General features: G+C 42.4%; 1 long non-coding RNA gene across 9 annotated transcripts in view; it reads right to left on the minus strand.

Annotated features, from left to right (window-relative positions):
* LOC306641323 overlaps window positions 1-25,423 on the minus strand; it is a 439,001-nt gene that overhangs the window by 221,880 nt on the left and 191,698 nt on the right. For 5 of the 9 annotated variants that reach the window (XR_013758137.1, XR_013758138.1, XR_013758139.1 and 2 more), the window contains one exon: window positions 25-3,063. This is a non-coding gene — a long non-coding RNA (uncharacterized lncRNA). Of the gene's footprint in view, window positions 1-24; window positions 3,064-25,423 lie in introns of those variants that run through there. The other 4 variants (XR_013758133.1, XR_013758134.1, XR_013758135.1 and 1 more) reach the window with 1 other exon arrangement.

Genomic DNA, 25,423 nt, shown 5'->3' on the forward strand with positions numbered 1-25,423 from the left:
CTCATCTTCTGGAAACAAAAGCTGTATTATCCTAGGATTTCTCATTACCTCTTACCACCCACTGGCAGATGGATGGAAGAGTCGAAGTGTAAAGCATGCTAAGACAGGACTGAGAAGCTCCAGACAGTGCCCTGTACTCTACACATCTCTGTTCAATGAGGTGTGAAGCTTTGCACCAGGCACACCAATCCACACCCAGAGCAGAGGCGTAGGTGTGCTGGAGAGGAATTTGCCCTCAGGCCTGCTTCCTACAGACCCTCACACAACCTCCCAGTGCTGGAGTAGGGCAGTCACCAGAGGTCAGTCACCTCCTTTTCACATCACCTGGTACAGGAACTGAGGAGGGAGAAGGAGGGATGCAGGAATTCCTTGTGAAGCCAGAATTAAGGACAGGTAGTTAGTGTAGAAATAGGGAATCGGCTCAAATCGAGGAAATGAAGCCAAGAAGCCATCTGCCTCTGAGTTGGAGACTGCCCCTGGAAGAATGGAATGTCAAGGATCTCCGGAGCCCATTGATTACCAAATTTACCTGCCCTTATCAAGGACTGCAGGCAAGGAGCTGCTAATTAATGCCCCTTGGGCCCTTACCTGCCTGAATCACCTTGGCCCTCCCCCTGTCCATGGCTTCTCACTTAATGCAAAACCAGACCTAGTCTCCTAGGCAGGAAGGAGAGATAAGGGGGAGAGAACTGGAGACCAAAAGAGACTTTAACCTATGAAAGATGTAGGGTGCGCTCACTTCTTGGGACTTCAGAACGTCAGCCATGGCCCCCTTCTTCCTGCCGGGAGAAGTCTGTATTATTACCTTTAAATAAAACCTGCTTAATATGCTTGCCTTGGCTGCTTCTCTAGTGTTCAATCTTCAACATTAGAAGGAGCAGAACTCGTCACCGTTAAACAGTGGTATCACTTGGATGCCTAAATCCAAGGAATCCAAGTCATATATAGCTTTCACATGAGACTTAAAGCTGACTGTAACTCCTGTTTCTTAGCTGGAAGCACAAGCAATTCAAGTGCTTACAGTAGTGAAGTCCTGTTGAACCATTCCACACCCCCAGTCCCACTCATTGAGTGAATCGCTAACTCATTCACGGTAGTTAGTAGTCTTCCATCACTTCAAGACACTGGGAGAGTACCAAATATGTGCTAGGCACTGTTCTAGGCGGTAGACTCACCAGCAGACAACATTTCTCTCTTCTTATACAACATGAATTCAAGCAAAGAGAGACTGCCTTAAATAGTAAACACACAGGTAAGAAATCATAGAATATCTCAGAAGACACTAAGTCCCACGGAGAAAAGAAAATGCAGCAAAGAAGGAGGGGCTGAGCGTGCAAGGAGCAGAAGAAAGAAGTAGGTGAGAAGTGCAATTCAAAGAACGGTGGTCTGAGAGGCGCTGTGAAGGTGGCGTCTGCTGGCCGCAGAGGAGTGGCTTCCTCACAGAAGTCTCCCTTTCCTCTGCTCTGGAGGTTCTGCCGTCAGCGCCCTTCTCAGCCTCTCCAGGTCTCGAGGGAATGCTCTGACTACAGAAACTCTTCTCACTAAAAAGATGGACAGCTGGTCCAAAAGAAGAGCTAGCCCAAAGCAAGCCCTTTACCTTGACTTATAAGAGTTGTTTCTAAATCTCTTCATCTCCTGTTAAGGAGAATCTAAAAGAGAGATCCAAAAATAGGGTTCCCTCCAGTTTCTTACTTCTTTGTGTGAATTCCCTTTCTTCTATATTTGGCATCTGTGTCTGCGTAGCCATAATCATCTAAAGAATTCAGGGAACTCTCTGGCTCTTGTTTGAATTTCTTCAGAAATTGAGGAAAGGGTGTGAGTCGTTAGTGTGAGCATGGACTCTGCCAGGCCCCATTCTGAGTGCTCACATATGTAGTGAAACTCACAACAACCATAAGAGGTGGGAACTGCTATTGCTCAGTTCTCAAGATGGGAACATCAAGGTTTAAAGAGGTTACAGAACTCGTCTGTGGTTACGGGGTCAGCACATTTAGAGCCAGGACTTGAACCCAGGGCTTCACTCTGGAGCCCGCATGGTGCTCAGGAGTCACTTCTGTGCTCTCAGCTGGCCCCTGATAAGCCAAGTTTTAATTCTGCCTTTTTTATGATATTACAAGTACCTGAGTTGAAGTATCTTAAAACATGCTTCCTATAACTGACAAAGCATCTAATAGTACTTTTCCATCCAGCAACTTCCTTTTCCCATAATAAACTCATATCTAAACAAATTTAACACATAGTCTTTAATGAACCCACTTTAAATATGGAAGGGAGAGAGGACAAATGCAGCTGTCAAGAGCAGCAGGCCTGCTTCTGGGAACCCGTGGGTCACCACCACAAAAACACTCATCTCCTCACCCACTGGTATGGTTTCCCTCATTCAAACTGCTTTTGACAAGCATTTGTTAAGTGCCAGTCACCAGAGTTGTGGGCACTGATAGGACATGTTCTCTGTGCTGATGGTGACAGTGTTAACGTGACCTACATTTCACTGGGTCTTGCTTCCATACACCACAGAGGTCTTCAGTCCTGATGAGTGAAAGGCCTGGTTAAAAGTGTTTGCTGTCTTATTTTCTTCAGTCTTTTAAATTAAAAAGAAAAGTGTTGAGAAGTAAAACCTTTAGAGAGCAAAGGAAAACCAAAATTGGAACTTATTTTAGAGAAATGGAGAATACTTTTCCTTCCAGGAACAAAACACCAAAGCTTTCCAGAGGCCATTTAATTTGTATTGCTTGTCTGCATATCTGCATGTTAACCCTAGTTAATCTGTGTATCCTCATGATCACATCAACTGTTTATTCTAAAATACACATAAGGTAAATTTTCCATCTTAACCATCTCATAATCATATCTGTAAGGGTGAAACCAGTGTGTAGACAGACTTACCTTTATCAGACTGTGTCTTCTTCTACCAGCTTTAGTGAGTCAGTGGGTACAAGGATGAGAGAATGATGTATCCGGAGTCAAGAGGCTCCTGTATATCCAAGTGAGAATGATACTGGGAGATGCTTCCAGTAGCTTCTTACTGGCTTTATTCCCAGGAACATTTGGATTCACACCTACCTGGAAGGAAATTACATAATTACTTTCAATTGATTTTTACCACAACAGTTTTCCCAATCTGCCTTGAGAATTATATACACTGCAAGTCAACAGCCAGCTATTGTTTCTCACAAGCTCTCTGGTGAGTTGGCAAGGGAAACCTGCAACCACTGATGCAATAAAACAATTGCAAACATTGCTAGCTTTATATGACTTGCTAATGATTTACACCCTTAACCTAGCATAGAAGAAAGGAAAACTCACGCTACTTATCTTGATTGAGAAAAATTTATTTACTGTGATATTATTTCATGTTTGAATTTTTTAAATTGAAAATTTAAAAAACCTGAACGGACATTTCTATAAACATTTGTTAAGGGGTATTTCCTTGGCAAGGAAATGTTCCTCACCGTTCCATGAAAGGTCACATCCCAAACACTCAAAGGGAAGTGGGCCTGAGAGGAATAGTTTGAATATGTGCTGCAGTAAGGAAAGCTGGAGAGAACAGGGAGGGAGGGGGAGGGGGCAGTCAACAGTGTGGAAATGGGTTCTGGTGGAGCTGCTGCTTCGAGGGCCGTCAGTCAGGGCTGGGAGGTTAGAGCAGGTTTCCATGTGCTCTCTTGGCCCCAGTGGCTCACCATCATTGTGTCTCTCAGATCTGCCGAGGTGCACCGCAGGAGAGGAACAGAGACATGCTCACCCTCGGAAGACAGGAGACTAACTCCTAACCCTGTTCCCATCATTTTCTACTTCATTTAGAGAAGCCTGACCTGATCTGAGTTCCACTCAACCTGATTACCCCGAACCTGCTGCTTCAGGGTGCACCCCTTAGGCATTTCAAAATGCAAACTCTTCAAATGATTTTCTTCTCTTAGGGAGCCGAGGCAGTTTTCCTGGGAAACTCTTCATATTTCAGTTGCACACCAACCTTCAAATCCCATTCCACTGATCATTCCTGTCTTCAAGTAAGTGCCTTATCACACACAAATGCCTAGAGAATGATCTGGATGTGCACACTGTGGTTTCCTGGCAGAGAATCATGGAATGACTCTCAGAGTTGCGAAGACCAGTTGAGCTCTGTTGCCAGACAAGATAACACTTGGCCCAAACTCGGCAGATGTGTGTCTGTGTTTGAAATGAGGGACAGAAAGTGATGCCAGTTGGACACGTCCCAAATACCTTACTGTCTGACATCGGGCATCTCTTCCTTTGTACAACCCCTTCTTGTTCTCCACCAGGCCATTAAGGTAAGTGCCCCCCACACAGGTTTGAAACAGTGGGTACCTAGACAGCTCACCAGGCCGTCTTTACATTCCCCTTTCCTTCCTGACCTTGGGTCCCTTGTAGTACTCTGGAAGAGCAGTGTCAAAAATCAGGTGGACCAGTTCCTAGAAGCTGCCAACTCCTCTATTATGTGTTTTGTTGTTGCTGTTTTGGTTTTGATTGATTGAACCCAGGGGTGCTTTACTACTGAGCTACATCCCAGCCCTTTTTTGTGTTTTTTATTTTGAGACAGGGTTTCACTAAATTGCTTAGGGCATTGCTGAAGCTGGCCTTGAACTTGCCTCAGCCTCCAGGATTAAAGGCAAGCACCGCTGGCTACAAGTTGATTTTGACCTAGAAATGACTACCAAGAGCTATATGCCAAAAGCAGGTGGGCTTGCAATCCTAGAGCTTCAGATTTGCTTTATGAAATTCGGTAGCAAGTGTGAACTTAAGATAACTTTCATCACCTTTTTTGCTTGCTTCATTTTGTTTTCATACAAGAATATCTGGAAAGAAGGACCCTTGTGTTTAAGGCCAAGGACACCATAAAATGGACCCTATGGGCTTATCTGTGGTCTGAAATGGATTTACTAATGTTTCTCACATCAAAATTCAGGCCAATAGCTCTGAATGCAGGTAGAAGACAGGAAGCTCAGTGCTTTTCAGGAATTCTCAGTGTCTGTCATGGCTTGAAAGCCCCATCCTGCGGGTATCACAGACAGTGCAGCACAAGGGGGGCACATTTTGGGGATGATTTGAAAATAGCAATTACAAAAGCATTTTAGAAATGCTGGGGAGGTAAGGCAGCTTTATTTTTTCTGTAATCTTTTTTTTAAATGATAAATATTCTTATGTAATATTATACATAAACCACACTAAAATGCTTTTCCATAAGGAGATTCTATTTAAGTTAGCATGGTCAACAAAAATATAGACACTGCTTCCTTATCTTCAACCATTGCCATTGTTTGTTAATAGCCTAACAAACACAAATTGAAACACATGTGAATCATGCTTGGTTCTGAGAGAGTGAAGGGATTTCTGCCGCATTTAAACATATTCACATAATTAGTTATATAAACCTAAATATAAAACCAGTTTTAAGATATTCACCATTTTTGTGAAATAATGAACATTACTAATTAAGTCCAACAAAACTTTAAAAATAGAATTGGGAGTGTAACCAAAATGTTAATTTAACTACAAGTCAATTTTACTTAAATCAGCAGTGTCCAACAAAAATACTTTTGTCAGTCATTCATAATCTGAATTCTGGTGTATCATATCAATTAAATTGTGGTGCACATAAGAAAGCCATGAGACATTTGTTTGGTAATAAATAAGGCAATAGCCATCACTCTTCAGTAGCTTTTCTGAGGTAAGCTCTTAACTCTGCCTTCCTCCCTTCTCCTCAATGCCAGCGACGATCACTTTTGTCCCAGGGATGTACCAGTTGGGGTTCTGCAAATTCTCCCTCTGTGTGTCCTCTCCCCGGGTGATGCCTTTGTTCTTGCTGGCCTTGGAGCAGCCAGACCTGTCTTCTGCCCACATGGTCCATGGAGATTCGGCCCAGTCTTGGTTCTGCCTCCCTTTGCCAGGGTGTGGCACTGGGCACACTTCTGAACTGAAGTCTTCTTGTTTTCTAAACATCACCCATTTTTAATTCTTCGTTCTTTGGTCGCTTGCACAAAGAAGGGCTCCGCTCAGAAGCTGGACGTTCCACTCTCTCTTCCCTGATCTTGTTTACTTCTCCCTGACAAGACAGAGATTTCTGATAGGAACTTTTCTCATGGATTCTCCACATGATATCAAAAGGAGTGTGCCTAATTATGCGCTTGTGAGAAATGCCACAAGCAATTCTTCTTTTTGTAATGTTCACTCCTCCACAAAATTAGGAAAAGCTTCCTAGGATGGAGGGATCCAAATTGTGTCATATAGTCATTGAAAGTGCAAGCTTCAGGATTAGATCAACACAACTCCAAATCCAGTACTCACTCTGCCATATATTGTTACTTAGAAGCTTTTTCTCTGTAAGACTTAATTCTCCATTTCTAGGTGGAAATAATACTAATACCTACCACATAGGCTTATTGTGAGGATTTAAGTGACTTAAAGCACACATTTAAGCACCCAGAACAGGTCAACTCTACCCTATTCCTTGGGGATGGTAAGAACAGGAGGGGTGAAATGCAGGTCAGGAGAAAACCAACTCCAGGACTGGAGAGCACACCTTGGCTTGCAGGGAAGCTGATGGTTGGCTTTTGCTGAGATGAAGCAGGAATGTCTTCAGGCGGCAACACCTGCACAGGAGAGCCTCTTCCCCTCCCTTGGGTGGGAGGCAGTGGAAATGACTCATGCCCCCCAAGGAGCGGGGCTGGCTTGGGAAGGCAAGGGTGTTGGAAGCTCTCCAGGTTGCGCCATGACTTTCTCTGCTTCTCTCTCTTGGTTCAAGACCTACCCTAGGATCATGACAACAATGAGACAGCTAAAGGCCTTTTGGAAAGGACTTAGGAATGTCACCACCCTGGCCCACCTGACGACCAAGCATACATCTCCTCATTCTAGGACTTGGCTCTACAACTGTGGCAGGTCCTGTAAGGCCCTGAGGAGTACAGGACATCTGTTAATGGCTCAGCAGCTGAGGAACTGAGTTTGAATCTCAGCATTTGGCCAAATCCGACCCATCGAATCATGAAAGTGCATTCTTAAATGTTTCAATTACGATTAAGAGGAGATTCAGTACTCTTAATTAAAAGAATTCTCATTATAACAGGAGTACCACAGATGTTCTGGCAGATGTTCCAGCTAGGGGTAGCATCTCTGTCTCAATTTGGTATTTCCTAATATCCTCTGAACATGGTATGCTGACCACCAAGAGGTTCAACATCTGTCCCTGAAGACGAGGGCCAGAAAAGGGGCTTAGAAGATGTCCCTTTAATAATAGGGAGAACTGTCACCAGGGTCTCTATTATTAATATGGAAGCTTATATTTTATTTGATTTAGATAAATTTTACACTTTCCACTAAGTTGGAAGACTCATTCAAAATGATTTCTGTTTTTTTATGCAGATCAGTCAAACATGTTATATAATTGCTCCTCTAATTGCTAGAAAGTAAAAAGGGAAACATGTAGTTTTCTCCAGGTGTTTCTTAGGGGAACGGAGTAAGTCCTGGGGTTGGTTCTCTTTCATGACACTGGACAGTGTCACAAGTGTTAAAAAGGACAGCTACGAGTACCCACATCCACAACATCCATGCATGTCCTCCGAGATTCACCCTGGTAGAGTCAATTTTAAATAAATAAAATGGTATAGATAGAGATGAAATCTCTATTATGGATTTATCCACAATGGTAATCACAATGGTGAGGCAGGTTGATAAGCTTTTATCATTTCTGTGTACTTTTTTTATATCAGTGATAATAATAATAGTAACAGTAACAACATATGTAGAGCTTATAATGTGCCTGCACTATTCTAAGCATTTCCTAGCATTCACTCTGATCTCATCCCTCTACAAGGTAGGTATTATTGTCATTTCTATTTCAGTGCCGAGGCAACTGAAGCACAGAGAAGTTTACTAATTTGCCCAAGATCACATAAGTAGAAGAGCCAGAATCATCAAAATATAGAGACTTTTATATGTTTTCAAAGTAATATTAACAGTATCATGCTGAATGCATCCTTCATAATTTGCTTCTTAACTTATGTTTTTGAGATTTATTCATACTAATATGTATAACTCAGACATTCATTTGAGTTGTTATACAATATCACATCATATTATTCCTCTACTATTATATTTATTTAGTTTCTTCTTCATGGTCCTATGGATTGTTTATAATTTTTCGCTATCCCAAAAATGTTGTCAAGGAAGATTTGTGTGAACGCACGCATGCACGCTGTGGTTTGAATGTGCTCCTCCAAAAGCATATGTTAGAAACTTATTCCCTAGTGCAACAGTGTAGGGAGATGGAGCCTTATGGGAGGTGTCTAGGTCGTGAGCACTCCGCCTTCATGAATGGATCGCTGCACTTGGTGCAGATTATAAAAGGGCTGGCGGCCGTGGGTTGATTGCTTGCTCTATGTATGCTCACTTGCCCTTCTACCTTATGTCACTCCCAGATGATGACTTTCAGTCTTGGACTTCCCAGCCTCCAGAACCATTAGTCAAATAATTTCCATTTGTTACAAGTTACCCAGTCTTAGGTATCCTACCACAGTAGCACAAAATGGACAGAGACAATATGCTTTTGCATAAGTGAAAGAGCTTCTCTAGGGTAATTTGAATTGAAAATACTTAGTCAAGGAATATATTGCTAAATAAATCCTTTCAATTTATACTTCCTGGTACCAGCAATATATGACAATTATTATTTACTTCTTGGTTTTACCAACACTTGATACTCTCAGGCTTTTAGATGATGATGATAATGAAGAATTTCACCAAAAATATTTGATAATATCTTCTCTCAGATTATAGCAGGTTGTTGTTTTAATTGTTTCTTTCTGATTTCTGATAAAATTGAGCATCTCTGGTTTTTTGGGATTGGCTTATTTCACTTAACATGATATTCTCCAAGTCCATTCATTTATCTGCAAATGCCATAATATTATTTTTCTTTATGGCTGAATAGTATCCCATTGTATATATTTATACCACAGTTTCTTTATCCATTCATCTGTTGAAGTGCGAATGTTTTCCCTGATAAGTGGATGATGATACATAATGGGGGTTGTGGGTGGGAACTAAGAGAAGAATGGAGGAACTTTAGATTATATTGAGGGAAATGAGAGGGAGGAGGGGGCAAGCGTATGAAACTTGGTGGAATGGGACAGACATCATTACCCTATGTACATGTATGATACATAAATGGTCTGAATCTACATCATGCACAACCATAGAAACAAAAAGTTGTACCCCATTTGTGTACAATGAATCAAAATGCAGTCTGTAAAAATAAATAAAAATTTAAAAATTGAGCACCTTATGTTTACTAGTCTTTCAATTCTCCCCAACTCCAAACAACGTATCCCTTAGGACATTGACAGGTGTACTACTTTAGAAGTGGGAATAGGTAGAATATTCTGATAAAGCCATGTGCTTTCACTGCATGGAAAGGCTTCTGTGTCTTCCCAATCCTAAATTATTCTAAAATGACACAGTGCTCTTATCTGTATCATTATCCTGGCACTGTAAATTTACAGGTCTCTAAATTCTGATTTGCGGTTTTGCCTCTGCAAGACAATGGAAGATTGTTTGACATCTGGAATCAGATTTTGAGAACCATATTTTTCAAGCCTCAAAACGGGACCCAGAGGTAAGACTATGTATAGAAAGCTTAGACAAAATATCAGAATATCATCCAAATGCTGGATGATCCAGCATTTGTAGCAATTGATAAATATACATAGCAGAATGCTATGTTCTCAGCAGACTTCTGGGGGAAAAAGTTAGCACCAAGCTATGAAGGTGCCATGAAAAAAATATAAATGACTTAAGAGACACCCTATGATGGCCAAGAATAAAAATAAATAAACGATGAGCTCGCTGAGGATGAGCAGAACAGAAGCTAGCTGCACATACGACTTGTTGAGCACTGTCTGTGTGCAGGTCCTGGGGCACCTGATTCGGAGAATGCCGTCTTCCCAGCTGATGGTGCAGCACAGTTCCAGGGTGGAAGTGGAGTAGAGCCGGGCAGGGAGCCAGAGCAATGGAGCCGTTCATGGTCTGATAAGGGCTTTGAAAGGAGGCTGAGTTTCTGGAAGACCATTTGGAATCACTGCAGGACTGGTCAAAGTGCTGGAAGCAAGAAGCAGCTTTGTCCACGGTGTTAGAAGTATTTTAGAGACGGTCATAGCTGGAGGGGAGCAGGAGAGAAAATAAAAAGATGCAGGTTCCAGCTTGTGCTCGTGTTAGTGAAGTGGTCCGAACTGCTGGTGAGAAGTTCTAAAGTGTCCCGGTTGTCAGGGGAAAAGCTCATGGCTGACCAAGTAGGAAGTGAAGAAAGGGTCAGGAAGGGGCAGAAGGCTCGTGGCTGTAGTTCAATAGCAGTGTTCAGCTTTTTAAAAAATTTTTAAATTTATCTTTTAATTTTTTACAGACTGCATTTTGAGTCATTGTACACAAACTGGGTACATCATTTCCTTTCTATGGTTGTGCACAATGTAGATTCATACCATTCATGTAATCATAGATGTGCATACAGTACTGATGTCTGTATCATTCCATCATCTTTCCATACCCCCTTCCCTCTCATGTTCAGCTTTTTTTAAAACTGGAATTAGGTAAATGGATATAGAATTTACAAATTCCTATCCAAGAAATGCCAGAACAGTCTTTGGCACTGCTGAAGGATGAAGAATGGATGCATCTGAAGGAAACCTAGCCAGAAATTCAGCAAAACAACAGTTTGTTCTCAACCTGCCTCTTTGGCATTCTTTCCTTCTCCTTATCAAGAATGTTTTCAAAAGGTAGTGAGTGATAAGTGATAATTCAGTATAAGAATATCTAATCTCAATAAAGAATTCAAAAGGGGCAGCAAATTCAAAAGGGTTGGGGCAATTGAAGAAATAGTGCCTGGAATTTGATCTTCAGGATGGGAAGGAATTCAGATCAAATTGTAAGGTGTGAGAGAGGAAGAGCTTGCTGGGTAAAGGGAAACTCCATGTACTCTGGTTTTAGCAGAGGAGAAGCCCAAGGCTCAGATAAATTAAGTAATTTGTTTAAGCAAATTACCACACTGGAATTAAAGTAAAGCTACTTGATATCAAAGCCACATTCCTTCCCTGCGGCCCTCTGTCTTACAAGTTCACAAGGAAGACAGAAATGTAAACAACTGATGAAATAAATGTCTGAGAATTTAAAACTGTTCCATTACTTTTCGTTTTCATTCATTATACTACCTATGACAAGTCAAATAAGGAAACAAATTTGCTTTCTAGAGGAAACACTGATTTCTCAAACTAGTGTCACCAAATGTACTCACATGGGAGGGTTATTCCCCAAAAGAAGGAATCGTGGTAGCAGAAGATGACCCAGAACATGAGCTGGCAGCAAGCTGATGGTGAAGAGATGCCAGCAACAGAAAAATGATAGGGAGAATAGAGATCTAGAGAGTGAGGAAAGACAACAGAGCTGCTTAGCTCCAAAATTGTTTGAATTAAGCTAGTAAGCTTGTCCTAAGAAACACTTCAGATTTTCAAACTTCTGTCAAAAGAAGTTTATTATCCTTGGTCTTTGTGTGTTATGTGCTTTTCCAGATATTTCCAATCAAGGAGAATGGACAGTCCAGGCAGGATTGCTATTGACTCTGGTCAGTGCAGCATCTAACTTAGTCTCAGGTACCTGTCTAGTCCTTTCTAGAATGAAGTGGTAAGTCAATCGAGCAGGTAAGCCATCAATATGCTATAGAAACGATTAATCGTTTACAGTGATTTTTCCACTTCTGTATTCCCCTGGTCCCTGCTAGCTTGCTGGGCCTGGCCTCACCAGTGACTAGGAAGTTGATCGCATGAACTGCATGAATAAAGGAGCATGATTAACTCAATCTCCTGCATCTGAAGTTCAAAATTGGATGGATGATAGATGGATGGATAGATAGATGATAGATGATAAGTGGATACATAGATGAATGGATAAATGAATAGATGGATAGATGGATGATAGACGGATAGATACACAGATAGGTGGTAGTTGACAGGGAATATCTTTAGGATAGCTGTGATTGCCTGGGAGATGGTGTATAGGCACCCTAATGATGCTAGAGATGAAGTTATTGACTATGTGACTCTTCTGATATCTTTGAGCTGGGGAAGACAAAGTTAGGGATAACTTTGCAAAGATTCCCCGAAGCTCCAATTTCTATCAAAGCCCTTATCAGGTTGAATTGCAACTTTCTAGGCAAAGAGCTCCCATCCTCAATAGACTAAATGCTTGGAAGCAGTGACACACCTGTGTCCTTATTGGAATTTCTACTTTTTCCAGCATAGTGGATGCCCATCAAATGTTGAGTAGGCGGGTAATGGATGAAGAGAAGTCACAAACTCCCCATGGTTAAGCAACTCAAACCTGGCAGTGGAAGTTAATCTGGTAGTACAAGGAAATCAACACTGTCAAGAGCTCATTTCTATGAGGCGTTTCAGGTAGGTTGAGAAATGTGTCTTGGCAATTAAATTACTAATCTATTGAAAAGCACTTACCAGCTTACAGAGAAATTTGTTTTCAAGGAGGTGTTTGCATCCTTTTACTTTCAACTGTGACAACGCTATAGGGGAAGCTGAGTGCTAGGTGTACAGATATCCCAGAAAAGGCTAGGGAGCAGGAACATTCTAGACATTTGGCAAGTCCTTCCTTTGAGTTGCTCCATATTACTGCTTCATGTGCTGGAGCAGTAAACCTCAACTTTCTTCTGCTCTATAAATCTCTGTCTCTTCCTACCTCCACCCCCGGCCACCCCACACGCTATTGTTTTAATCTCCTCACATCTGCACTCTCTTTCAGCAATGACTGTCCCTGTGTTTACTGCCTCAGGGGAAGAACGTGACATGGTGGAAAACTGAAATGCCCTGAGAGCCACGCATTTGCTTTAGTTCTCAAATCCCCAGTTTGTGTGGAACAGAGTCAGTCTGGGTTCATTCAAAGTATATGAAGCACGGTGTGTGAGAGTATATGGAGAGCATTCCTTCTACACTAGAGAAAGTTTCTCCAGGCTGGGGAAGATGGAGAGAAAGAACAGACATAAATGACTACAGATCAGTGAGTGGACTCCCAAAAAAGAGGCCTGATCCTCTGCTCTCTGGCAGGAGTCCCAGAGGAGTGATAAGACTCCTGAGAGACTCAGGGGAGGAGAGGCTCTCCACCCCACAGGAGAAGGACTGGCTGGGTAGTGGTACAAGACTGGAGAGCCATGACCAAACTACAGGCTTAATATGTCTGAGGATGATTGACAGCAAAGAATGATCCCCATGACTCAAATGAGGCCCAACATTGAAGAGATCCACCAACCAGACAGAAGAGTCTTGGGCAGTCCAGCTGTGACTTGAACGAACCAATGCCCGAAGCCCAGGCTGAACCTTAGAGTCTGAGTGACTTGAAGGTCTAAGTGACTTGAGAACCAGATATTCCCCTGCAACCCAATGCCTGGTTCTGTGTGAGCTCTTCAGACCTGAGCCAGAGCCCTGTAGGGAAGGGGAGAAAATCTTAAATTTACTGAGTTTAAGTTTCCCCTTCTAGGGTGGAGTTGTGAGCTCAAAATATGAATTAAGTAGAGATATAAAAATATAAACAATGGTTACATCCTGCACATCTAAGTGTGGGTTGAGATTCATTCCTGCTATCCATCCATCTCCTTCCTATCCCCATCCATCCACCTATCTATCCTCCACATTTTTCCTAAAAGAACCTAAGGCAGTTTTTGTGTATAAATGACCAAAGAACATTCTAAGCTTGACAGTGAAGCAATTTCCTAAGATTGTATCACTCTGGGGTCTCCTATGTCTCCTCAAAATGTTAATATAGTAATGGAAGAATATTGATCAACCCCACTAAAATGGGATGGTATTATTAAAGTCTCACCAGCTGCAATAGAAGATACCCCAAATAATTCTACTTTTTCACAACATTTGTCCTGTACATTCTCTGCTGCATCTTCAGAATATGAGCAGCACTGCCTCTGCTTGACTCCATTCACACATTGCTTTCCAGTGGGCAATTCAATCTGCCCTTGAGCCACCAGCTTGCTGCTGAAGTGGCCAGAGACCTCTGCTCTACGAGAGGAGCGCTTTTCTGCTGGCTTCGCTCCCCAGTAGTCTGGTCACTGTCACGGTCTCTGCCATCCCCGGGCAGGCCCGGTTGCCAGAGCCGGCTGCTGAAAGAGCCTCCTGGTGTTCCTTTCCCTCCCTGCTCCAAAAGCGCAGGTGCAGCTCACTCAGGGGCCAAGCTCCAGGGATGCTCTGGCTTCACGGATGACACCCGTTACACCCAGTGCCCCAGGAAGGACCCGGGATGACTTGAAGTGTCGGTGACGCAAAGGCGGCGTGTGTTGCTGCCGTGGGCCCTGCCACACAGGGTCTCATCTCTTCCTACTCATCCTTCGCCCTGGGTGCCAGGCAGTGTGCATCCCTTCATCCTCACTGTTCTAGGAATCCCGTGCCTTTGCACACGGCTTCCTTTGCTTTTAAAGCTCCCCCTTCCTCCCGCCATGCCTATTGACAGCCTTGAAACTCAGTTCCCGTGTTACCTACGCCAGGCCATCTACCCTATCAACAGGTGCACTCTTGTGGGCTTGCCTCTCCACAGATCTTCAACTTGTTCACTTTTCATTTGATTTCCAACCCTATAAACTATCAGTCTTCCACATGCCTGTTTATCTAGTCACTGTGAATTCCTTGAGGTTGAGGAAGCTCTTTTATCTCTGGATCTCTAGAGATAAATCGAGATAAATCCCCACATCTTATACATCTTATACATCTTAAGTATGGTCAAAGACAAATGCTAATAACCTCCAAAAGTTTTCAACAGATAATTTTAATAAATGTTAGCTGAGTATCTGTTAAGTACAAGGCTCCCTTCTGTGTATGATAAAAAGATAAATGAGAGATGTCCTTTGTATTCCAGGAATTTCAAGTTCAGTAGCTTACAAGCAAGCATTCAGACCTCCAAAGGAAAACCAGTGTCCTGGGGCATAATAATCTAAGATTGATTTATTTTTAAAGAATGATGCTTTTAAAATAAACCTGAGTGCACAGAGCTTACAAAGTCCCTGGCAGCGTGCGGTGCTGTCCTACACCTTCGCGTTCACGCCCACTTACCTAGGACTCATCCGGGGCACCTTCCCTCCTGCAAGCCCCATTCCCACTGAGTGACCTAATCAGATGCAGCTTTGGGGACTTGTTGGTTCACTTGTGTACTATGTTTTTACTGTACCTTTCCATGTTTAGACGTGTTTACATAATAAGCATTTCCTGTTGTTTCAGTCGCCTGCAATGTTCAGTATAGTAACATGCTCTACATGTTTGAAGCCTAGGAGCAACAGGCTACTCCGCAGGGACTGTAGTCAGCTATACATCTGGGTTTGTGTAAACACACTCTGCAGGTTCCTACAACAGTGAAATTGCCCAGCAATACTTTTCTCAGAACGTAGTTCCATCACTAAGCAACATGTGACTGTAATCAACTGCGACTTGAAAAAGGCAGCTGTTCTGACACCCCCATTTCTGGGCCCTGTTTAAGGACATCCCCTAACTTGTACCCTCTTCCCATCAGAAATTTATTCTGCTGTGGACTTGACAGCTGCACCCTCAGAACAAGTGTTATGGTTCAGATGTGAGAAAGACCCCAAAAGCTCATGTGTGAAATATGATAAGAAAGTTTAGAGGTGAAATAATTGGGATATGAGAGCTTTAACCTATCGGTGCATTAATCCCTCGAATGGATTTACTGGGTGGTAACTGTAGGCTGGTAGGGTATGGCTGAAAGAGGTGGGTTACCAGGGATGTGCCTGTGGGGTATACATTTTGTTGCTGGAAGTGGAACTCTCTCTCTGCTTCTGGACTGATAGGTCCTGAACTGCCTTCCTTCCTGACACCCTTCTGCCATGATGATCTGCCTCATCTTGGACCCAGAGTAATAGAGTCGACCATCAGTTGACTGAGACCCAAACCAAGAGGCACAAATAAACTTTTCCTCCTCTGTGTTGTTCTTGTCAGGTCTTTTGGTCACAGTGGCAAAAAAAGCTGACTAAAACTGCAAGATACAACAACCTCATTCAGGTCAAATAAATAAATATTGCTACTACCACCTCCATTAAATGTAGACTTTCTTATAAGTTTGGAGGCAATAATCTGGTTAAAAGTCCAAGTCTTACCTTTGGATTGCATAAGAAAAACAGAGAGTGAGACAGAACAAACTTCCATGAAAATAAGGCCAAAGTAATTGGAAGACTGTATAATCATTTATTAAAGAAAAGCCTACTCCATAAATTTGTACTTCATCTGGAACATCAGCAATCCAATTTACAGCATCTGAGTCTAATTAATAATTCTTTGTTTCCATCTATTTTCCTTGCTGATTAAAAGTTAACCATCACTTTATAATATTACATGGTGAGAGACATTCTTAGACTAAGATCAAAGTGCTATTAAAATATATTAGGGTATTTTCAATGATCAGAAATTGGAGCAGGTTGGCATAAGGTTTTATAAGATTCCATTTTTAAACAACATACATTTTAACTTTTTATTTCAAAAATATAAATCTTTAAAAGTAATATTTGCATGTGAAGATTTAGAGTACTTCAAAATGAAATGAGCAATAATGGGATATAATGACATCATAAAAATAGAGAATTTCTTTTTTGTGAGCTATAGTCTTTAAAAATCACCAAAGAAAACAAAGTGGAGGAACTTAATAGCTGTGATAATAGATCCAACAATAAGCAAGATAGGAAGGAAAGGACAAAATAGAGCTTTAAGGGATAGTGAGTTTCTGCCCTAGCTTGTAATTTCAGAAAGCACACTGTTCACTGAAGTGGACCTTGCCTGGGAAGAACTGTATCTAACCAGAAAGCCTGAGCTTCAGTGGGTTCTCAGAAACAGAGGTCTGGACTGAGCACCATGGGAATTCCATACAACCTGGTGGGAGGCTGCCTCATGGAATTTAACTGAGGATGTACTGAGAGTCATATAGGTCAATAGAGAAAGGAACTGCACTGGAATTTTACATAAACTCTCATTTGCACCTAGCAGCAATCCAATTTCTGGTAGGCATTAAGCCTATTCTATGGATTGGGAAACAGACAGAGAAGTACCAGATTGCTTAGACACCATCATAAGCAAATGCTTGACAGGAAAATTGCAGAGCAGAACAACACCGAATATGCTAGTCTGACCTCCCTGTGCTCCAATTCTACCCACTGAAATAAAGAGAATGCTTCTCCAAAGGGGTTCAGCTGGGAGCACTTGGGTGGTGCAGCCAGAGATCCTTTTCATTCGGTCCAGAAGTTTTCTTTGTAAATAGAAGGTCATGTACCATGGCAATAGGAACGTAGCTATTGGAGTTAGGGAAATTGAGTAGAGGCCTCCAATTTTTTAGAAGTGAAATATTACCTAAGTTGCTTTAATATATTTGTGCATCAGTTCCCAAGGGATAACTGTGGAATATCTTTCATAGGGTGGCTGCTAAAGTTAAAATAATGCATATAACTTACACCAGAACACAGCAAACAGTAAACATTCAATGTTCCTCAATATAAAACAGACTTCACAAAGTGGGGAGATGTCCTTTGCAGATTGCCATCAAGACAATCATTACTTGGGGCTCCTTGGCAGATCAGTACTCCAAATGTCCCTTGCCCCAAAGCATCTGACTGCCCAACAATTCTGCCTGGGGCACGATCCATTACAATGAATGGAGACCGCCTACTGTTGTCTCTGGGAGGCTTGATGATGCCAGAGATCTGGACAGGGTCCAGATGAACTGAACTCTATGACGGTTAATTTCATGCAGCAACCTGACCAGGTCAAAGGAGTGCGCAGAGTTAGTCCATAGTAGTATGGGTGTGTCTGCAAGGATGCTTTTGGATGAGATTGACACTGGAATTGGTAAGCTAGGTAAAGAACGTCACCTTCCTGATGTGAACCAAAGGCTGACCCTCCCGGTGTGACTGCTTTGAGCTAAGGTGTTAGTCTGTTAGGGCCTTGCACTCAAACTCAGACTGGAACTTGGGGTCCAGCTTGCAGCTGCAGATCTTGAAACCTTCCATAATGCTCATTCCCATTCTCTCTTATTCCTTTCCCTTCCCTTCCCTTCCCTCCCCTCCCCCTTTCTCTCTCTCTTCTCCCTGTTCCCCAAACTACTACTGGTTGTATTTTTCTGAAGAACCCTAACATGCTATCAAAATTTAATGTATTTTAAAATCTATTTTAAAATTCATTCACTTCTAGTAAGAACAGATGGGAAAGAATATGTCCATACTTTTCCTCAGAGTTCCTAGCCTGGCTTTTGGAAAAGAAAACTCACAGGAAGGGTGCTTTCTTGCCAGGTGTATGTGTGTGGGTGTGCGCACATGGGGGAACAGCTGTAATGATTTACTTTCTAAGAACTAAAGAAAGAAGATGAGGACTACCAACCGCAGAGTGGTCAGTTGTTTGGTATTTCATACTCTATGAAGATGCTGCTTCATGTCTTCGAAAGCCTCACTAGAAGAAGTGTGAAAATGTGATTCCGGCTGACTTGGCCAGAGAAGCAGGCTGCAGTGGGGTGGGGGCAGGGATTTTTCCTTAGGAAGAAAATAATGTTGACATGTTCCTCTAGTGGCGGAAGCGAGACCCATTCTGCTGAGAACAACTCAAAGTACAAATGCTTCAGCAAAGAGACTTTTTGAATGTTCTAATTGTCAGTCATATACTAGATATGATGGCTACAGATAAGGACTGCCCTGTGTAAGAGAACGTGTAATTGTACTGAGAAAGATTTGATCAAAAAGAAAGAGAAACCTGGCCAATGAACAGGTCCAGGACAACCTTGCTAAATGGGTGACCAAACAATGGGTGACTCTATTTCCCATTCCCTGGCTCTCACCAGGCAACCAAAGATAATGCAATGCTTTTCCACTTAAATCCTACCTCCAAAAATATGCTGGTCTTTATCTCTTGCTTCTGTTCCCTTCCTCCCCATCATCACTTACTTCTCCCTGTTCTGTTTCTGAATTCTTCTCCTGAGTTCTCTTGCCTCCCATCAGTGATCCTATACACACTGCACTCCCATTAACCTCACTGAATTGTTTTTAGATCATAACTTTTTATGTTCAAAGAGGGAAAATGACTCTCAACACTTCTGATACCAAATGTGTGGGTTTTTTCACAATGAACAATTATCCAATAATCTGGATGCCTACTAGATGTCCAATGGTTTATTTTAATTCTGATCCAGAGTTAACACAGATCCCACAGGTTAAGAACTCATTCCCACAAGACTGCCTCCAGTTCAGATGCCAATCATGGGGCCAGGTTCCTATACTTCCTTCCAAGCAGCTATAGAGGGTTTCCATGACCCTCTCGTCATGTTCACTGGTTTGCTAGTATAGCTCATACAACTTAGAAAAGCATTTACTTACTATAGCACTTTGTTGTAAAGGATACAACTCAGTCAAATGTAGGAGATGCATAGGGCAAGGTACGGGAGAAGGGTGCAAGGCGATTCCAAGCCCTCTCTGGGCATGTCACTCCTCCTAGCATTTCAATAAGTTCACCAACCTGGAAGTTCTCCAAACCCCACTTTTAGGGTTTTTAGGGAGATTGTATTACATAGGTATGATTGATCAAATTAGTAGCTGTTGGTGATGACAATCAATCTCCAGCCCTCCTCCCATCCCTGGAGTTGAGAGTGGTAGGGCTGGAAGTTCCAACCTTCTAGTCACATGACTGGTCCCTCTGGCAACCAACCTCCATCCTCCAAGAATCACCTCATTCTGATCCATGATCATGAGATCACGTGAACTCCATGTGGGAGGCCTGATAATTCTGTCCACTTTGGGGTGAAGCTTACTGTGTCAAACTCATCCATTCAGACAAAAACTTGTTCAAGAACCCTGTGGTTCATCTTTCTGCTATATATGGAAGAACAGACCAAGTGAGTTCTGACGAAGGACCAGAGGAATAACCCACTACGAATCATTTGCAACACAAATTGGTCAAATAAAAGGAGAAAACAGTTCTTGTCTATGTCCTTCAGAGACAAACAGGAAATCCTTTGGATGATTATCTGGCTAACATGTTTCAGCAGGGCGATGACTCACCCTCTACAGCGGGTGTACTTCTAGCATGCGCCATAGCCTAAGCCCAGGAGGGTTGCAAAGTCCTTACAATTCCTCTTCTGTCCCTACCCTCCATCCCCTGGGTAGCCTAAGATCTGGCAGGTATAGCTTAACGAAATGTAAATGTTCCAGATGAGTGGCTGGGAAAAGTGATGTCACAAGCCTGCTGTCCCTGTTTTAATAAGAGAAGAACCAATCCCAAAACCAGGCCTCTAAATGCACAGAAGGCTTTGTTTTGTTTTAAATAAACCTACATCGGGACCAAGATCTAATTAATGACTCTAATTTCTTAGAATATAGAAACCCTCCAAATATATAAAAATTTATCTTCCTAGAATGCTATGTGGGAGCCACTTGTGGTCCAGCTGTCCAGTGTCGTTGAAGCTCACCTTTGTCCCCTCCCCTAGCCCACTGTGCTCTACAGTCAGCACTGAAGATCTGGCCTTGGGGTAAAGAAAGCTAGTGATTGTAGTAAAAATGAAGCAGAGGCCACAGCACTGGCTGCACATGACCTGAGAAGCATCCTGATGCCCAGGCCTCATCCCTAATCAACAAATCAGAATCTCTGCGCATGGGACACAAGAATCAATATTTTTTAAAAAACTCCTCAGTTAGTTCTACGGAACATCCAGGTTTGAGAAATAGTGGACCCGTGTTAAGAGAAAATGCTCTAGCACCTGGAAGTCACAGTCACATGAGATTTGGTATCAGGAATTATCCCTGAACTCCCAAGATCCTACCCCTGCCTCATCTTCAAGCAGACTTCCAGCCTGCCCCTTCCTTCCATGTTTTCCAGCTGCAAGTCACCCTTTGACGTTTCCCCACCCAAGACTTGATTTCATCTGTACATGATGGTCGAACACATGTAGCAAGCAGGGGGCACGTCAAGCCCCACCGCTCCTCTTCCATCCCTCCCATCACCATTCCCATCACTGAGCGATACACAAAGCATGGTTCTCAGGCCTGCAGCATCATTATCCCAGGAAATGCAGACTTTTGGGTCCCACCTGATGAGTCAGAGACTTGGGGATGAGGACCAGCACTGTGTGTTAACAAGTGATTCTAATGCACACTAAAACTGAAGAGCCCAACCTGGGTGTCCATGAGTAGCCAGCTGTTTATGCCTCTCTTTGTGAAGCTCAAAGTCAACTGAAGAGTACAAGAGTCTTATAAAGAGAGCAAAGGATCTGACGCTGATGCTGGCACAGAACGGGGTCACCTGTAGATCAAACAATTGCAGCGACCTGGGCAGCACAAGGAGGGCTTCACTCTTTCGTCTCCCTCTCCTGTGTTTCCCACTAATCTCTGCTGCTTCCCCTGTGCCCAGATTTTCTTTCAGGTGGATGGCACCTGTTGGGGATGTACACATCCCTATTTGAACATTACTCCTCCCATAGCAACTCGAGTCTTTTAAAATGTGAATGTGTACGTGGTATCTATAATTTCATCATCTAGGAGCCAAATATAAAGAACACAGTTCACGAAAAGAACAAGGAGCTTGGTTTCAGTCTCAGACACTTATTTATTCTGTGAGCTCAATAAATATTGTGGCAGATCTTGTTAACAACTGGCCTAACATGTTTATCCAAGTCTTTTCGTTTATTTTTATATGTCGGTGTCCAGCTGTAGTATAGTAACCCGTATCCTGGCTTGCACCTCCCTCCTTACAATCTACTTGCTACACCAAAGCCAAAGTTTCTTTTAAGAAAGAAATCCCTTTCCACAATTTCCTTCTCTAAAAATCTCCAATGATTTCAAATTGCAAGAATCTCGCTTTATTTCTCCAGTGTCTAGTGTCTCAGAGTCTTCGTGATCTGGCCCTACTCCTTGACCACCACTTTCCCCTGTCATTCGTGGTCTCTGGGTTCTGCTCGTCATGGTCTTCCTGCTCCTCAGCAAGTCTCCTTCTTACTACGGTGGTGCTACACTTGATGTTCTCTTCACCTGGAAGAATCCTCCCTTGTATTCACTGTCTGCTCCCCCTTTGATCAGCCAGTTCCTACATGGTGAATATCTCGTTTTCTCCTATAAATGGCTAAATGAATTTATCTAGTCATTCACTCTTCTATGTGTTGTTTTAGATGTGTTTTCTATGTCCTTTGTTTTTTGACTGCCTTTTCTCAGCTAGAATCTAAGTACCATTGAAGTAGGAACTTTGTTCACTCCTGCATTCCAGATATCGTAGGATAATAAATATTTTCTGAGTAAATAAGTTCACTAATGTATATGCAGTACAGAACATTTTGAAGAATAATCAATCACACATAAAATCCTTTCTAAATCATTTGTAAGATCCTAAAAAGAGACACTTGAATAATTATATAATGCCTAACAAAATTGGAATTACTTAGGGAGAAGTAGGCATGATGTCTAGAAATATTTTCAGTGTAGAGTATTAGAATACAAAGAGATATGAAAAATTGATCAGGTCACATTCTTTCCTCAGGGCAAGAATGCCCTGCAACCATCAAACATTGGGAAATCATCAGCCCCTTCCTTCTTGCTCCTGGTGAAGTGTTTGGACCTGCAGCGTAGTTCACAATTTGTAGTCACACCACACGCTCCAGAAAGATCATCACAGGAGGTTATTTTACAAACCACATTCATGTTTTCTAATAAATAAATGTGACCCAAAAAGTAATTGAATTTTCTTGGGCATATCTTCAAAGTGTGGGAGGAAAACAAAGGGAGTCTCCAAATACAATTTTCATTTTAAAAAATCTGTGCCAAAGTTAAGTGGCTTAATGAAAAAGATGCTATAATTTAAGAGATAGAACTGCATAAGCTACTTAGCCCAGACTTCCACCACTGCAGAAACCCACCCCCCGACATAATCACATTTCCTTGATCATTTCCAGTCCATTACTTCATAGGACAGCCCATTCCACATTTCCAAAGTTTTGAATTATAAGATAATTCTTTCCAGTAATGGGTTTAACGCTGCCTCTCTAAAACTGCCACCCTTCGCCTGCCCTGTGAACCAATATGTCTTTCCCTTTGCCCATAGGACAGTCCTTCAAATGCAAAAATCTTATCTTTTTTCCTTTTTCTCTTTTGAGGCCAAGCTTTCTAATTGTGTTTAGTCTCTTATGATTGTCTCCAAATCTATGATCATTCTGCTTATTTTCTTCAATTTAGCTCTTACCATGTAAACCCCAGAGGCAAGCACATCAATAAATAAGCCACTCAACTGTTCATGGTGCAGGATGTCCAAGATTCCCTTTATTTTGGTTCTGTGCCCAGACTCAGATTGAATATTTTGATAGCTCCGTCACAGCTGACTCATATTTAGAAGATAGGTAACAAGATTCTCTCACTTTAGTGATGCCTCAAATCCTCTGCCAGATATTACATGAGGGTATATCATGACAGGGATGAAGTAGCACCTGTTCCATTTAGGATTTCCTAGATTTTTAAGGTTTGCAGAATGGTTAACAAAGCAGGTGGGCTGGAGGACTTACTTATTTAAGCCTCACTCTGTCTCTGATTTTCATTGTCTGTCCTTTATCAGTAAATCCTCTTGACAATGTTCTGACTCCCAGAAGAGGCATCCAGGAGCGAACATAAGCAACCCCAAGAGCAGTTCCAAAGATTCCTGCTTCTCTCCAGATACAGTTCCAGACAGGAACTCACACCTCTCACTGGTCTGGATGCTAACCATTCTGCTTATCTGCTTTTTTCTTTCCTTCTGAACAACATCCATGCTCTAATGCACGATGAAACATAAACCCACTGTGGGCTCCAATCCCAGAATTGCAGTTCCAGGTGGCCACGGGTATCTTCTGCCAAGACCTTGGGACTTCCCTTCTTCTCTTGTTTTAACAGGCACTGACTTTCTGACCTTCAAGGCATGCACTAAAGTTTGTGTTCATCAATATTCATCCCAAACTATTAGATGATCTAATCACAATCCTTCCTTACTTACTTTAGATTTGCCATTGGCAAGTAGAATGGAAAATAATATGAAACTAAGACTGAAACATTCCTGATTCAGGAATGTACTGTGATTATCACACTCTCTTATCTAAGGCATTTATAACCTGATCACTTCTGCATATCTGCAGCAAGGCACTGTTCACCCACAGAGAATGCAGTCAACTAATATGTGATCAGTGAAAGAAGTGGCTGTCATAGGCCTCCCTCTAGGTCTCCCCCACATGCGTGGATGCATAGGATACCTAGCATCTGCCACTGACCAAAATGGACAAATTCCCTGCCTTACCCACCAGATTCCTAAGGGGGCCAGGCAGAGAGCTTCTTTGAAGTGTGCGGTGCATGTTCCTGAGTCTCCCCATCTGGTGCTGCGCTCTCAGGGTCCACAGTCCTGCTGTGGCGCCCCCCTCAGGCTGGCATCCTACAGCGTCACCTCCCACCCTCCACAAAACACCGTTTGCCTGATGCTCCTGGAAAACTGCTGTTAAGAAATCCAGGTGTGTTAAGATAGCTTGTTAACCTAGACGTTAAGCACCAGCCTTTGGAGCCAAACCACCTGGGTTCCAAGCCCAATTCTGCCACCAACAAGGGAAACCACAGGTAAATTACTTAACATGTCTGTGCCTTTGTTGTCTGTAACGTAGGGATAATAGCCACTTTGTAGTGTTGTTGATGGTACTAAATTCAAGTAAAGTATTTTAAAAGGATCTGGCACATAATCCATGTTCAATAAACACCAGATATTATTTCTTCCAGGCAATCCTACCAATAAAACCCTTCAAAGGCCTCTTTCAGAATAACAGTAAAATTTTCAGAACACTGCTTTGGAAGAAATACAGAATCCAGGAAGATATTCTGAGACTCTTTAGATCACAGTGATCAGGTACTTAGCTATTAGTCAGGAATACACAGACATGCCAGATGACCCACATGCTGTAATTCCCGCATACAGCAGCACGAACACTGAATCAGCGGCGTTCACGATCTCTATAGCCCATTGGAATGGGACGACGTCCTGAGAGAAATGGAGACATAGATAGTACAAGAGACTAAATTTTCAGATTGTCCGCTTCTCTGCAACGTCTGAGGTATGCAACGGGCCATGGATTGACTTTTCTCTCACTGTGTAAATGGGCCTTTCTCTCCATCCTAAAGTTGCCCTCAGAATATAAAAACCTAACGGGTGAAAAGGGAATGTTTCAATTACTGATGTTGGTGTTGGGAAGGACTAATAACTGGAGATTCGTTACAAGTCAGGTGATTTCCAGCTCTTCGATTTTGAAAAAACTGAAGGAGGACCTAATTGATTTGTCTGTTGACAAATCATTAAGTAAACTTTTTGTTGCTCAATCTCCTGATATGAGTGTT

Source organism: Sciurus vulgaris (assembly GCF_902686455.1).
Source record: "Sciurus vulgaris genome assembly, chromosome: 12".
Classification (NCBI taxonomy): Eukaryota; Metazoa; Chordata; class Mammalia; order Rodentia; family Sciuridae; genus Sciurus; species Sciurus vulgaris.